The sequence below is a fragment of the Pelobates fuscus genome, chromosome 1 (genome assembly GCF_036172605.1).
Source record: "Pelobates fuscus isolate aPelFus1 chromosome 1, aPelFus1.pri, whole genome shotgun sequence".
Classification (NCBI taxonomy): Eukaryota; Metazoa; Chordata; class Amphibia; order Anura; family Pelobatidae; genus Pelobates; species Pelobates fuscus.
The window spans coordinates 930,140-944,027 of NC_086317.1; positions in this window are offsets into that span (position 1 = coordinate 930,140).

Sequence of the window (13,888 nt, forward strand, 5' to 3'; positions counted from 1 at the left end):
TGGCTTCGTGGAGCATTTGTCGCATTACTTGCAGGGTGAGTGGGGCGTCCCGCATAGGGCTGTTGGGGTCGGCTGTGTTTCCATCTCTGTCTGCTGTGTGTCTGTCCGTCATGTTTTGGCGGCAGGATGGCCCTTCGGGCTCCGGTTGGGAGCGGAACATCGTGGCGACAGATGGAGTCTGTTCTTTGGGGTCTTTTTTTTGTTTTCCGCCGCCCATGTCTCTGCTTCGTGTGAGGGGTGCCCAATACAACGTTGTCCGGGTTGTCTGTGGCGTTTTGGGTGCTCGTAACTGCGGATGTTTGCGGATTCAAATAGTGGGGAAGAGGGAGCTACAGGATTATGCTGCCATCTTCCTCGGCGGTCAGGCCACGCCCCAGATAATCCCTTTTTAAATGCAGAGATTAACCCACTATTAGTCTAGTCTACCTCGGAAGCTAGGGTACGAAATTCTATGGCATATTCCGAGATAGACCGGTTCCCTTGTCTGATGTGCATCAGGGCAGTAGAGGCGTCATCCTCTCTGCCTAAAGGTTCAAATGTAAGTTTGAATTCCGTAAGGAACCCCTGGTAATTGTGTGCCACACTCCTATTACTCTCCCATAATGGATTGGCCCAAGCTAAAGCTTTACCTTTTAATTGATTCATTAGGTTTGACACTGTTGCACATAGAAGGCTTATCAATAAACTACAATCTTTGAGTTTGGATTCCAATATTGTTGAATGGGTAAGGCAGTGGCTGAGTGACAGGCAACAGAGGGTTGTAGTCAATGGAGTATATTCAAAGCTTGGGCTTGTCACCAGTGGGGTACCTCAGGGATCTGTACTTGGACCCATTCTCTTTAATATTTGTATTAGTGATATTGCAGAAGGTCTTGATGGTAAGGTGTGTCTTTTTGCGGATGATACGTAACAGGGTTGATGTTCAAGGAGGGATAAGCCAAATGGAAAATGATTTAGATAAACTAGAAAAATGGTCAGAGTTGTGGCAACTGACATTTAATGTGGATAAGTGCAAGATAATGCATCTTGGACGTAAAAACCCAAGGGCAGAGTACAGAATATTTGATAGAGTCCTAACCTCAACATCTGAGGAAAGGGATTTAGGGGTGATTATTTCTGATGACTTAAAGGTAGGCAGACAATGTAATAGAGCAGCAGGAAATGCTAGCAGAATGCTGGGTTGTATAGGCAGAGGTATTAGCAGTAGAAAGAGGGAAGTGCTCATGCCATTGTACAGAACACTGGTGAGACCTCACTTGGAGTACTGTACACAGTACTGGAGACCCTATCTTCAGAAGGATATTGATACCTTAGAGAGAGTTCAAAGAAGGGCTACTAAACTGGTTCATGGATTGCAGGATAAAACTTACCAGGAAAGGTTAAAGGATCTTAACATGTATAGCTTGGAGGAAAGACGAGACAGGGGGGATATGATAGAAACATTTAAATACATAAAGGGAATCAACACAGTAAAGGAGGAGACTATATTTAAACAAAGAAAAACTACCACAACAAGAGGACATAGTCTTAAATTAGAGGGACAAAGGTTTAAAGATAATATCAGGAAGTATTACTTTACTGAGAGGGTAGTGGATGCATGGAATAGCCTTCCAGCTGAAGTGGTAGAGGTTAACACAGTAAAGGAGTTTAAGCATGCGTGGGATAGGCATAAGGCTATCCTAACTATAAGATAATGCCAGGGACTAATGAAAGTATTTAGAAAACTGGGCAGACTAGATGGGCCGAATGGTTCTTATCTGCCGTCACATTCTATGTTTCTATGTAACCAATTTTAGCTCTGTCTGTGGGAAAAGATCCCGGTGAGGCCTCAAAATGATACTCCATTTGGTTAATAAATCCACGGCATTTTTAAATATTACCATCAAAATGCAGGGGAGGAGATAGGGAGATTGTAGGTGCCTTGTGTACTATAGCTGGAGGTACACAAGGTGGAGGTGAGGCCGCAGGTTGCAGATGCGCTGTTTGGGTAAGAAGTGTACTGAAGGCCTGGGCAAATTGATCCACGCGGTGATCATTATCCTCCAGTTTCCTTTTACAAGCAGCTATGTGCTTACACAATTCTACAGGATTTATGGCCATGTCGTAATGTCAGGATTACAGAATGATCCAGCACGTAGAATTGTATAACATAGAGGACTGATAGGTAACGTATACCGGACCTAACGAATGGCCAGACTAACGTACGAAAGAATAGTCAGGAATAGCCGAGGTCAAAGGAAACAGAAAGAGACACAACGATAAGGAAAAGTCAGGAGTCAGGGAAGTCAAAAACAATGCCAAAGTCAAATAACCAGAATAACCAGAACCAATAACGCGATCTCGGACAACCACAAGGGAAACCACGACAGGGCACTGAGCAGGATGAGAACTGGGCCTAAATACCCCTCCTCTAGATCTGATAGGCTGTAACCGGTCTTTGACCCCAAAGGCAGTTACCAGGTTCCATTTGCATAATTGCTGCTCAGCATTAACCCTTCTGTGGATTAGGTTGCTGCTCGGCACAACTTTTCCTGTGTTGACAGTAAATGCCATTAACCACATTTTTATAAGCGGATGAATACGTGACAATGTCTTCTTCTACCACAGGCATAGGCCCTCTTTTCTCCTTTATTGTCTTTCTGTCTCTGACAGTCTAGTGACCCCCAACTGCATAGGTTCGGACTGAACAAGAGGTTCAGGAACAATCGGTCTGGAGAAACGAGGTGCCAGTGACACAGCCATACGTCTAGTTTTATTCCTGGTATTTTCTCTAGTTCTTAATCTATTATCAATCTGCATGACTAATGTTATCAACTCATTCCATTGTTTAGGTAAATCTTTGACCAAGCGTATCAGAAACACCTCAGTGGGAAAGGAGAAAACAAAGGTAAACAAGTAAAACTAATTTACCCTAATTAAACAGTAATTTGCATGCAGAATAGGACTCCTCCGGGTCCTCAACAACAAAGAATACACAATACCAGAAAACCGGTTACTACAAAGCAAAAAGAGAAGACATAGGGCAATATTGCTGTATACAGAGTAATATTTAAATCTGTAACGGTACACTCACAAACCACAATTGATTGAAGGCGTATCAGTATGTTATAGAATATCTTCGTATCAATGCCACAGCATATAGGAGAGAAATAAAAAGATAATGGTGCAGAGTTTATATGGCAAAATAAACCTTTTAATAAACATTGCACTTACAAGATAAAATCAATTCATAGGCACATTACCAAGAAATAACTCAATATAGGAAGCAGGAACTCCCTCAGAGATGGTGTAGAAAAAGCGGGGACCTTCTGGTAGTGCCAGAAAAAAGACAGTATAAAATTACATCTAAAAAAAAAAAAAATAATCCTCTGAACAACATAAGAACTAAAGCCCTACGCGTTTCGTTCAATTACTGCACTTTCTCAGGGGCAACAAAGTAACAATATATCTCCTTGTGCTCATCTCAATAAACAACAGACCATGGAGCGTTTAAGTACGTGTAGAGATTCCCGCAGGTTGCTAGCAGCCTATCGGCACGAAGCGCAGCTGTATTCCATTCTGCCGTGATGTGTGTTTCAAGCCTCATTCTTGTCTGGGAATTCTTTGCCGTCAGCTGTGTGATGTCATCATTTGCCGCCATTATGCGGTCCACGGTCGTGAATGCGTTCCATTTGCATTCCGGAAGTTAAAAGTCCAAATTTTGCAAAATGAAAGAGATACTAAGATATATATTAAAAATATAAAATTAGTCATCAACTACATGAGAGTAAAAGAAATATAAAAAGAAGACAACACTGAGATACCATATGTATATATTGACATAAAAAGTGTAGTGTCCGGGGGCGTGGCCTAGACACCGAAGGGAGCAGACGCACGGCGACTGAGCTCCCGCTGCATATCCCACAGAATTAGATAAAGAGGGAATTATCACCCCAACATCGACGACCGCCGACCCTACAAACTCCACCCGAGATGGGGAAAAAGGCTAAAAAGCTGAAAACCCTGAACGGGGAAGGCTCTCGCAACATTGGAGACCTCCTGCAGCAGAGGCCTAAACCTAAGATGGCGGCGCCACTCGACTCTCCCTACACCTCCTCCTCCGAGGAAGGCATGGACGCCCTGGATAAAATACCACACACAACGGGCCACCTACCCACATCACTAGCGGGGGACCTGTCGGCTCCAGCTACAAAAGGAGACATACAGTCCCTCCTAAATAACATACGGGCCTTCTTTAACGCGGACCTCGACATTATCCGCGAGGACATCGCTGCGGTAACGGCTCGAGTAGGGGCAACGGAGGAACACCTCTCCACGGTAACCCACCAACAAGACAACAACAACGAGAAAATTCGCAATCTGCAAGCTGCCCACAGGGCCCTACAGATTAAACTGGACAACATGGAGGACGCTCGAAGACATTAAAACCTCATGATAAGAGGTATCGCTGAAACGGTTGATGACCAAGAGCTGCCACACTTCCTAAGGCGCCTCTTTACCTCTCTTATGCAGCAACGCTCAGTGAAAAATATACAATTGGATGGCTGTTTTCGCCTAGCACAGTCCAACAGGGCCCCGGCTGGAGCTACCCGTGATGTCCTGGTACGCTTTGTACTTACCCGAGACAGAGCGGCGGTCCAAGAGGCAGTTAGAAACAAGACGCCTTATGGCTTCGAGGACATGCAACTAATATTTCTGCAGGATTTATGCCGCTCGACACTACAATGGAGGGGATCCCTCAAAGAAGTCACACAGACCCTGCGCACTACGGGCATCGCCTATAAATGGGGCCCCTCTCGAACTCTCCAAGCCACCAAAGATGGCCGCACCTACCCACTCACCTATGCGGACGACACCGAGGAGTTTCTTAAGAAACTGGGCATACCCCCACCCACAGGCTCAGGAAGCGGGCCACGCAGCACATGGGACATTGCCAAGGTGGTACCCTTCATCCCAAGAGCCGCTGCTGACACCGGCTGAGGGCAGACAGTAATTCCAGAAGTGGGCTCTGACCGGGCCGCAAATAACACTAGAGCTACGTGTTTAATTTGTTTACTTTTCTTTATACTGTTTACCTTTTTTCAGTTTAATTTTTATTGTGTACGATACGTTGGTTCACACATAACATATAGAACATAGCGGAGACACTATATCGGTGTCTGCAACCCCCCCACCCCCTTATACTGCTCAGGGGTTATTGAGCGGAACCTCTTAGACTGAGGTCCTACTACAATTACCACAGCACGGAAATGTGCCTACACCTCAGATCTCCTGTACTGTAATACAGGAGTCCATGCAATTGATAGCCCTGCACGCTGCCCTCACCCTACATTTAACCGAGGCCTCCTCTTAACTGAATACCCGACCCAAAAGTATAGCCGGTTGACATGTGGAGTGTTGGCGGGTGCGGGCACACAGTAACGCATAATAATAGTAAAACTGCAAACACAGACTGAGAGACGCACCTTAAACAAACGCCTCACGAACATGCTCTTAATTCTCTTATAAATTATCCCTCTTATGTATCGTTTTTTTTTTTTTTAAACCTAAGACTACTGACACCTACGGCTAACACTTATGACTAACTCTAAAAATGTGCAATGTATGTCAATGTCATGCTTTAGTTACTTGATGTTAATTGTTGACTTGTGAACATATGCTGTTGGGGCATGTCAAAAGTATTTGTTACCATTATTACTTTATGCACGCAAAAATAAAGAATTGGAAAAAAAAAAGTGTAGTGCCAATCCATATAACAGGGAGAGATAGTTGCAGGATGTGTAAATAGGCTAAAAAATGAAAAAAGGCAATTTAAAAACAAAAATTAAGAATATAAATAAAAATAATAAGAATAAAAATCTAAATTAAATTAAAAAGAAAATGAAGAGTATAATAAACTCAAATATATATATTTTTTTATAAATCAGAAATAGAAAATTAAAAAATTGTATTTATAAAAAGATTATAAAAAACACACCAGGTTGAAATCAGCGTTAAGACCCCTAGAGCTCAGTCTGCGCGGAGCCCTCCATGGGTGAAGGATTATTATTTTTTGTATTTTTTTATATTCTTTATTTTTCACTACGTAAAACATAGCAAGTGTACATTCCCTTTGGGTGAGCCAAGTATTCAACATGAATACAATTCTCAAAAAACATAAAGCATGTCAACAAAATACAATACATGCCCATACATTATAAAACCTTCGGTACTCGCCGTCCATTGAGGGTTTTTATAATAAAGGACAGGCATTTAGGCAATACCAGTAGCCCATTCTATTCGAGTACTAAACTTGTTTGTGTGCTACCTTGTTCCTCCAACCGTATACTCATGCCTGGAGAAAATAAAAAAGCAATTTTCCGAGGAAAAGCCCGGGAAAGGGCTATAAAAAGAGAAAAAATAAGAACACAAAATAAAATGAGACCGAATATGCGTGAAAGTCTAGAGATAAGGAAGAGATAAGAAAAAAGATGTAGTCAAAAAAGGGAGAGCAGAGAGGATATAAAGAGGAAAAGGAAGAAAAGGATAGGAAGGAAGGCAGAGGGGGGGGCGGCAGGGGAGGGCTGGCAGCCTTTGACCTGGGGGGCAAATCCAGTCAAGTGGCCCATTGCACCAAGAGGAGAGTAAAAACACCTTTCCCATGTGATTGAAAGGGGGGGCGGGGGGAGCAGTCACCTAAACAGACACTCAATGACAAGCACACACACACTTGCTGATTTGGCGCACACTAAAAAACACAAACTCACTGACAGGCACACGCACACACTCACTGACAGGCACACAGACACACACAGAAAGACACACTGTTACAGGCATACTGACTCAGACAGACAGACAGACATACTGACACACACACACACACAGGCATACTGGCTGACATACACACACACAAACTGGCACACACTGAGACATACTTGCACGCACACACAGACATACTGGCGCACGCACACACACAGACTTTACACTTTTAAAACCAGTAGACAGTGGCTGAGTATAGGGACAGGGCTGTAGTGGGGGGACAGGGGCTGTAGTGGAGGGTATAAACTGTAATTGGGGGGTTTAGGAAATGTAGGTGGGGATAGGGGCTTAAGTAGGTTGATGGCTACAATTTGGGAAAGGGGTTGTGGTGTGGGTGATATGGGTTGCAATTGGGGGAAGAGGAGCTGTAGTGGGGATGTTATGGGGCTGTAGTGGGAGGCATGGGGCTGAGAAAGGGGGCAGGAGCTGAGGGGGAAAAAAGGAGCAGGGAAAGGGTGGGACAGAGCCTTACTAAGGGACCAGAGCCTGACTAAGGGACAGGGGATGGCTGAGGAGGGGGCCAGGGATTGAGGAGGGGGGGAAGGGGCTGAGGAGGGGGACAGGGGCTGAGGAGGGGGGGGGCAGGGCTGAGGAGGGGACAGGGGCTGAGGAGGGGGGGCAGGGCTGAGGAGGGGACAGGGGCGAGGAGGGGACAGGGGCTGAGGAGGGGGGGCAGGGCTGAGGAGGGGGGAAGAGAGGGGGCAGGGCTGAGGAGGGGAAAAGGGGCTGAGGAGGGGGGGCAGGGCTGAGGAGGGGGGAAGAGAGGGGGCAGGGCTGAGGAGGGGACAGGGGCTGAGGAGGGGGGGCAGGGCTGAGGAGGGGACAGGGGCGAGGAGGGGACAGGGGCTGAGGAGGGGGGGGCAGGGCTGAGGAGGGGGGAAGAGAGGGGGCAGGGCTGAGGAGGGGAAAAGGGGCTGAGGAGGGGGGGCAGGGCTGAGGAGGGGACAGGGGCGAGGAGGGGACAGGGGCTGAGGAGGGGGGGGCAGGGCTGAGGAGGGGGGAAGAGAGGGGGCAGGGCTGAGGAGGGGACAGGGGCTGAGGAGGGGGGGCAGGGCTGAGGAGGGGACAGGGGCGAGGAGGGGACAGGGGCTGAGGAGGGGGGGCAGGGCTGAGGAGGGGGGAAGAGAGGGGGCAGGGCTGAGGAGGGGAAAAGGGGCTGAGGAGGGGGGGCAGGGCTGAGGAGGGGACAGGGGCGAGGAGGGGACAGGGGCTGAGGAGGGGGGGGCAGGGCTGAGGAGGGGGGAAGAGAGGGGGCAGGGCTGAGGAGGGGACAGGGGCTGAGGAGGGGGGGGCAGGGCTGAGGAGGGGGGAAGAGAGGGGGCAGGGCTGAGGAGGGGACAGGGGCTGAGGAGGGGGGGCAGGGCTGAGGAGGGGACAGGGGCGAGGAGGGGACAGGGGCTGAGGAGGGGGGGGCAGGGCTGAGGAGGGGGAAGAGAGGGGGCAGGGCTGAGGAGGGGACAGGGGCTGAGGAGGGGGGAAGAGAGGGGGAAGGGCTGTGGAGGGGGCAGGCGCTGAGGAGGGGGGAGGTAGGGCTGAGGAGGGGGAGAGGGGGGAGGTAGGGCTGAGGAGGGGGGAAGGGCTGAGGAGGGGAATAAAAAAAAAAACGTGTATTTCCCCCTCCCTGAGTCTTACCTTAAGCCAGGGAGGGGTGGGCAGCAGCCAGCATACAGTAACAGTCAGTGAAGTCTGTAGCCTGCAGTCAGTGGAGTCGGCTAGCCTCTCCTGATGATGTCAGGAGGAGGGGGCGTGGCTTCCTCTGCTCTTCTCCCAGACTCCCCAGCGGTCCTGGGAGAAGAGCAGTGAAAGTCACGCCCCCTCCTCCTGACATCATCAGGAGAGGCCGGCCGACTCCACTGACTGCAGACTGCAGAGAGTGAGGTAAGTTGAAAAATCTGAGTCCTCAGCCAGAGGCAGGGGATTCAGATTTTCCTTTTTTTGGTGGATGTGGGCAGCCCTGGCCCCTGGGTTTAGGGCGGACTGGGGGGCAATTGCCTCCGAGCCCCCCTTCCCAGCCCGCCCCTGGGGGGCGGAAACCTTGCAACAACAGTGTGGGAATCATGTCCCCCTCTAGGAGGGATCTCCTCTAAATCTGGACATATACCCCAATAAAAGGCCCTGTCATTCTCCGTTTGAGCCCACTAAACTGCTGTCCCATGGTTCCCAAATTTTTTGAAACGTCGCTATTGACCCTCTTACTCTTGCTGTCAAGTCGTCCATGATTCTACATTCTCTGATCCTAGATATTACCCCAGATAATTCTGGGCCCTCTGGTGAGAGCCATGCGGTCGCTATAGCACGGCGTGCACTTAGAGTTATCTTATGCACTAATTTCTGTTCTCTCCTAGTCCATCCGTCCAGAGATCTATTTAACAGGTATATCCATGGGTCCATGTCCAGAGGCCTGTTGAACGTCTGTCTCAAAAGACCCTCCACGGACCTCCAGAAGCTACTTATCTTCGGGCAGTCCCACCACATGTGAATATATGTGCCTCGGGATCCACAACCCCGCCAACAGTCGTGAGTATTCATTTTGTGCATTCAATATAATTTAACTGGCGTGGTATACCACCGAAGCATAGTTTTCCATGCTTGCTCCTGAAGAGTGACACAGATTCAAACAGTGGCATTTGCCTCCCATATCTCCTGCCACTCAACTCCCTCCAAGACTTCCCAGAGGTCCGTTTCCCATTGATCTGTATAAGTCAGACTTCCCCATTCTCCATTTTCTGCACTAAGATGAGCGTATAAAAGCGTGATCATACCTTTGGGGGCTGCCCCATCCAAGCAGAGCCTTTCATAAAAGGTCAGCTTTCCCAAGGCTGCTGTTTTAACGTGAAGTCTTCTAGCAAAGTCGCGGATCTGGACATATCGGAAAAAATCCGCAGGAGTTAAGTGGGAGCCTTGTTGGAGTTCAGCAAATTGAATGACCGCACCATTCCGATATAGCTGATGAAGCCGTTGGAGTCTGGTCCTTTCTATATAACTAAATTCTCTGGGTGCCATGCCAGGGAGAAATTCTCTGTTTCTAAGGATTGGAGTCATAGGGGAGGGGGACGCTGCTAGCCCATATTTTGTTATACATGTGTAAACTGGGGGACATCAACCCCTACCATCATAGACTCGATATCCACCCACCTTCTCTCCTCCGGTGGGGAGTGCCACATGGCCACCTGCGTCAATTGAGCCGCGAGATAGTAGAAATATAAATCCGGGAGGCCTAACCCTCCCCTGTCTTTACGTCTATGCAGTACTTGTCTGGAGATTCTATGCCTCTTATTTTGCCAAATAAAGTCCCCCATCGATCTTTGCAGAGGGATCAATTGAGTTTTTGTGACGCGAATGGGTAACGCCTGAAACAAGAATAGTATACGTGGAAGGTATGTTCATCTTCACGGAATTGATCCGGCCTATCCAAGAGATAGGCTTATCCGTCCACTTGTCTACGTCTCCTATCAGGGCTCTAATCATCGGGACATAATTAGCAAGGTACAGGCGCCGGGGTCAGCCGTCAAATGAATCCCTAGGTACTTTATAGAGTCTGTTTCCATCCGGATTTGATAGGTCTCCCTAATCCGAGCTGTATCTGCCTCCGTCAGACAGACCGGAAGATCGCTGGATTTCTGGATGTTTTCTTTGTATCCCGATAAAGCACCGTATTCTATCATGACCTCCTGTAGCGCCGACATCGATTCCATCGGGTTCGTAACGGTCAGAAGGACATCGTCCGCGTAGGCCGATACCGTAAATTCTGTGTCACCCACCCTAACTCCTCCAATGTTCGGATGCTGACGAATAGCTTGCAACAAAGGCTCTAAAGTCAATACGAAGAGGATGGGGGAAAGAGGGCACCCTTGTCTGGTTCCATTATACAGCAGAAAAGGGGTCCGTGGCGCTCCCGTTATCGGCACCTGAGCTCGCACATTATGGTACATTGCTCTCGTTATCGCCAGATAACCCTCCGAGAAGCCCATATTCCTCAGTACCGGGAAAAGCAATTGCCAGCAGACTCTGTCGAAGGCCTTTTCTGCGTCTATATTGATTTGTTTCCAAATCAAATCAATATTCCTCCAAGTGTTTTCAAACAATTGCCTACCTTGGATAAAACATCCTTGATCTGCATGGATGAGTGAGTTCAACAACGGGTTCAGTCTGTCCGCTTGTATCTTTGCCAAAATCTTCAGATCATGATTAATTAGTGATATGGGCCTGTAATTTTCAGGAAGAAGTGGATCCTTTCCTGGTTTGGGCAGCAACACAATGGTAGCCAGAGACATATCAGGGTCCAGTTGTCCTCCCTGTCTTAGGTGTTCAAAAAGGCACACCATATGAGGAGCAAGCTCCTCCCTAAAGGTTTTGTAATATGTGCCGTCAAATCCATCCGGCCCCGGTGCTCTGTTACCTTTCAAACTCGAGATAGCTTTGTCCACTTCGTCCTCTGTAATTTCCGCCGCCAAAATGCCCACTGCTTCTCCACTCAGTTTATTCATCCCTAGGTTGTCCAAATATTGCAATATGTGATCCTCCTCATGGTCCCCAGAGGGACTTCTGTCCGGCGTGTGGTTGTATAACCTTTTATAAAAATCTTCGAACACCCTAGCTATCTCGGTGGGTGTCGATTTCGTCGTACCGTCAGGATGTCTGATGGCTGTAATGTGAGTCCGTTCCTGCCTGGGCCGGAGTGTCCTAGCCAGGAGAGTGTCCATTTTGTTAGCCTTTTCATAGTATGTCCGTTTTGACCAAACCATAGATCTGCCCGTATCATCCAGCAAAAGTGTACGGATGTCTCTTCGTACTGCTTCTAATTGCCTGTAGATTCTCTCATCCGGCACAGTTTGGTGTTTCTGTTCGAGGGTTCTCAATTGTGCCAGTAAGGTCTCCAGTTTCTGGTGTTTCATTTTCTTCCTCCTGGTAGCGAGTTTGATCAAATTCCCTCTCGTGACCACTTTATAAGCCGCCCATAATGTGCTCGTGGGAACTTCTGGGGTGGTGTTCAATTCAAAGTATTCAATGATCCCTTTCCGAATCTGTTCTCGTATCTCCCCGTCCCGTAGCAAGGACGTGTTCAGTTTCCACGTCCATGGTGATGCTACACATAGGTTGCCCAATGCGATAGACACATCCGCGTGATCCGACCACGATATATTACCCACCGTTGACCCGACAATTCGAGACATGCCCGACGCGTTAGCCAAGAAAAGGTCTATCCTCGAGTACGTGCCATGGGGAGCTGAGTAAAACGAGTATTCTTTATCACCCGGATGGTGAGCCCGCCATATGTCCACCAACCCTGTTTCCGCTATGAAGTCTTTAAGTAGCCTATCCTGACCACCCCTGCCCTGGGATCCAGGTATTACATCACGCGTGCTCCTGTCAACGGCCGGGCACAGGGCACCGTTAAAATCGCCCCCCATGTACACCATGCCGTGGGGTAGTGCCGAGAGTTTTTAGCGGAGCACAGTCCAAAAACCTGGGTCCGGTTGATTTGGCGCGTAAATGTTTATCAGATGGATGGTATGCGAGTGTAGAGTACCCGAAATGAGGACAAAGCGCCCCTCCGGGTCTGCCTCCTGAGAATTCACTTGAAAAGGGCAGCTGCGTCTAATAAGTATCACCACCCCATTACGTTTGCGATGGGATCTGGCTTCATACGAACCGGCAAAGGTGTGGTCTCTAAGCCGAAACTGGGCCTGTTTTGGCAAATGGGTCTCTTGGACAAAAGCTATATCAGATTTCATCCTTTTCAGTTCTTTGAACATTAGTCGGCGCTTCCTTGGGGCATTAAGACCCTTAACGTTCAAGGAGGTGATCTTAATCTCCATCTCGTGATACGTTCACTCCTACCATACATACTAGACATAGTTTCTTTTCCATTTCACTCCCTTTCAAGTCCCCAGGTACCCGCCTCCGCCAACCCCCAGCCGCCCCCCCAGAATAGGATAAAAGACAAAAGGAAGTAGGAAAGAAGAAAAGGATAGAAAAAAGGAAAACAGCATCTGGACACAGTACGATGCAAAACTACTCTGGTCTTACCAGTAGCCAGAGTTTTGTGGGGAACATGTTCCCACATCCCTGCCACGATCAATATACGAGGAACAATAGGTCTATGAGCTCCTACAACCTAGGCGCCTCCCTTTGGATAAATTGGCCTCTGGTTCGCCCCCCATCGTATTGGTGTTTCTGTGAACCATTAGGAAACCCATCCCTTCTCCTGGTCGCTTCTAGTATTCTCGGGGATTCCCGGGTCGGGGCCTTGCCGTTAACTTTTCTATATAAGTCAGTGGGGGCCTATATATACGACTATGGCTAAATCTCCTTATTAGCATTCATAAAGGACCTATGTCTCCCTCCTAATGAAAAATGCCCATGTCCATCTCTGGTCCTCCTGAAAGTCGGCTGTTGGCCCTGTCCCGTATTCCCTAGGTCCTCAGTACGTCAAGTGCACCGCTTATGTCCGCCAGTCCATGATGCTCTGTGTCTTCGTGCCTCCTTGCTTCCTAGCCCATACCAACCCGTCTAGATATATGTAGTAACCTGGCTGCTGTCCTCCACCCGGGGGGGGGGGGGGGAAGAATCAATGTATCTAAATGTATGATTTCGCCTGCCCACTTCTGGAATCTCCCCCCTAGGCACGGATTAAGTCTCCCCATAAAAGGGCACTGAAGTCGGCCACCATCCTCTCTATCCAATGTTTGGCTACCAGATCCCTACCATGAAATGGGTGCGCCATTTGGTGTCGGGCATTTTTTGCCCTCCAAGGTGCCCCTCGAAAACAGCCAGACTATAGTACAATATGAATCAAGGGAAAAAACAATGGCGAATTGAACTATTATACACATTTAAATATGACCTAGGTCCCCTTCCCAGCTGTTCACTGCTTTTTCTATGAGCGACAGTCTACCTGTCACGACAGTGACCCCTTCACACAGCGTGAAACCCACAGGAAGACAGTTACCGGACCTTAGAATGGCCGGACTAGCATCTGAGAATAGTTAAAGGAATAGCCAGAGGTCAAGCGATTACGGAAGACGGGCACATGATTATCCAAGCCAAGTAACGGGAAACCAGAAAACAGAATAGTCGGAGAGATAGC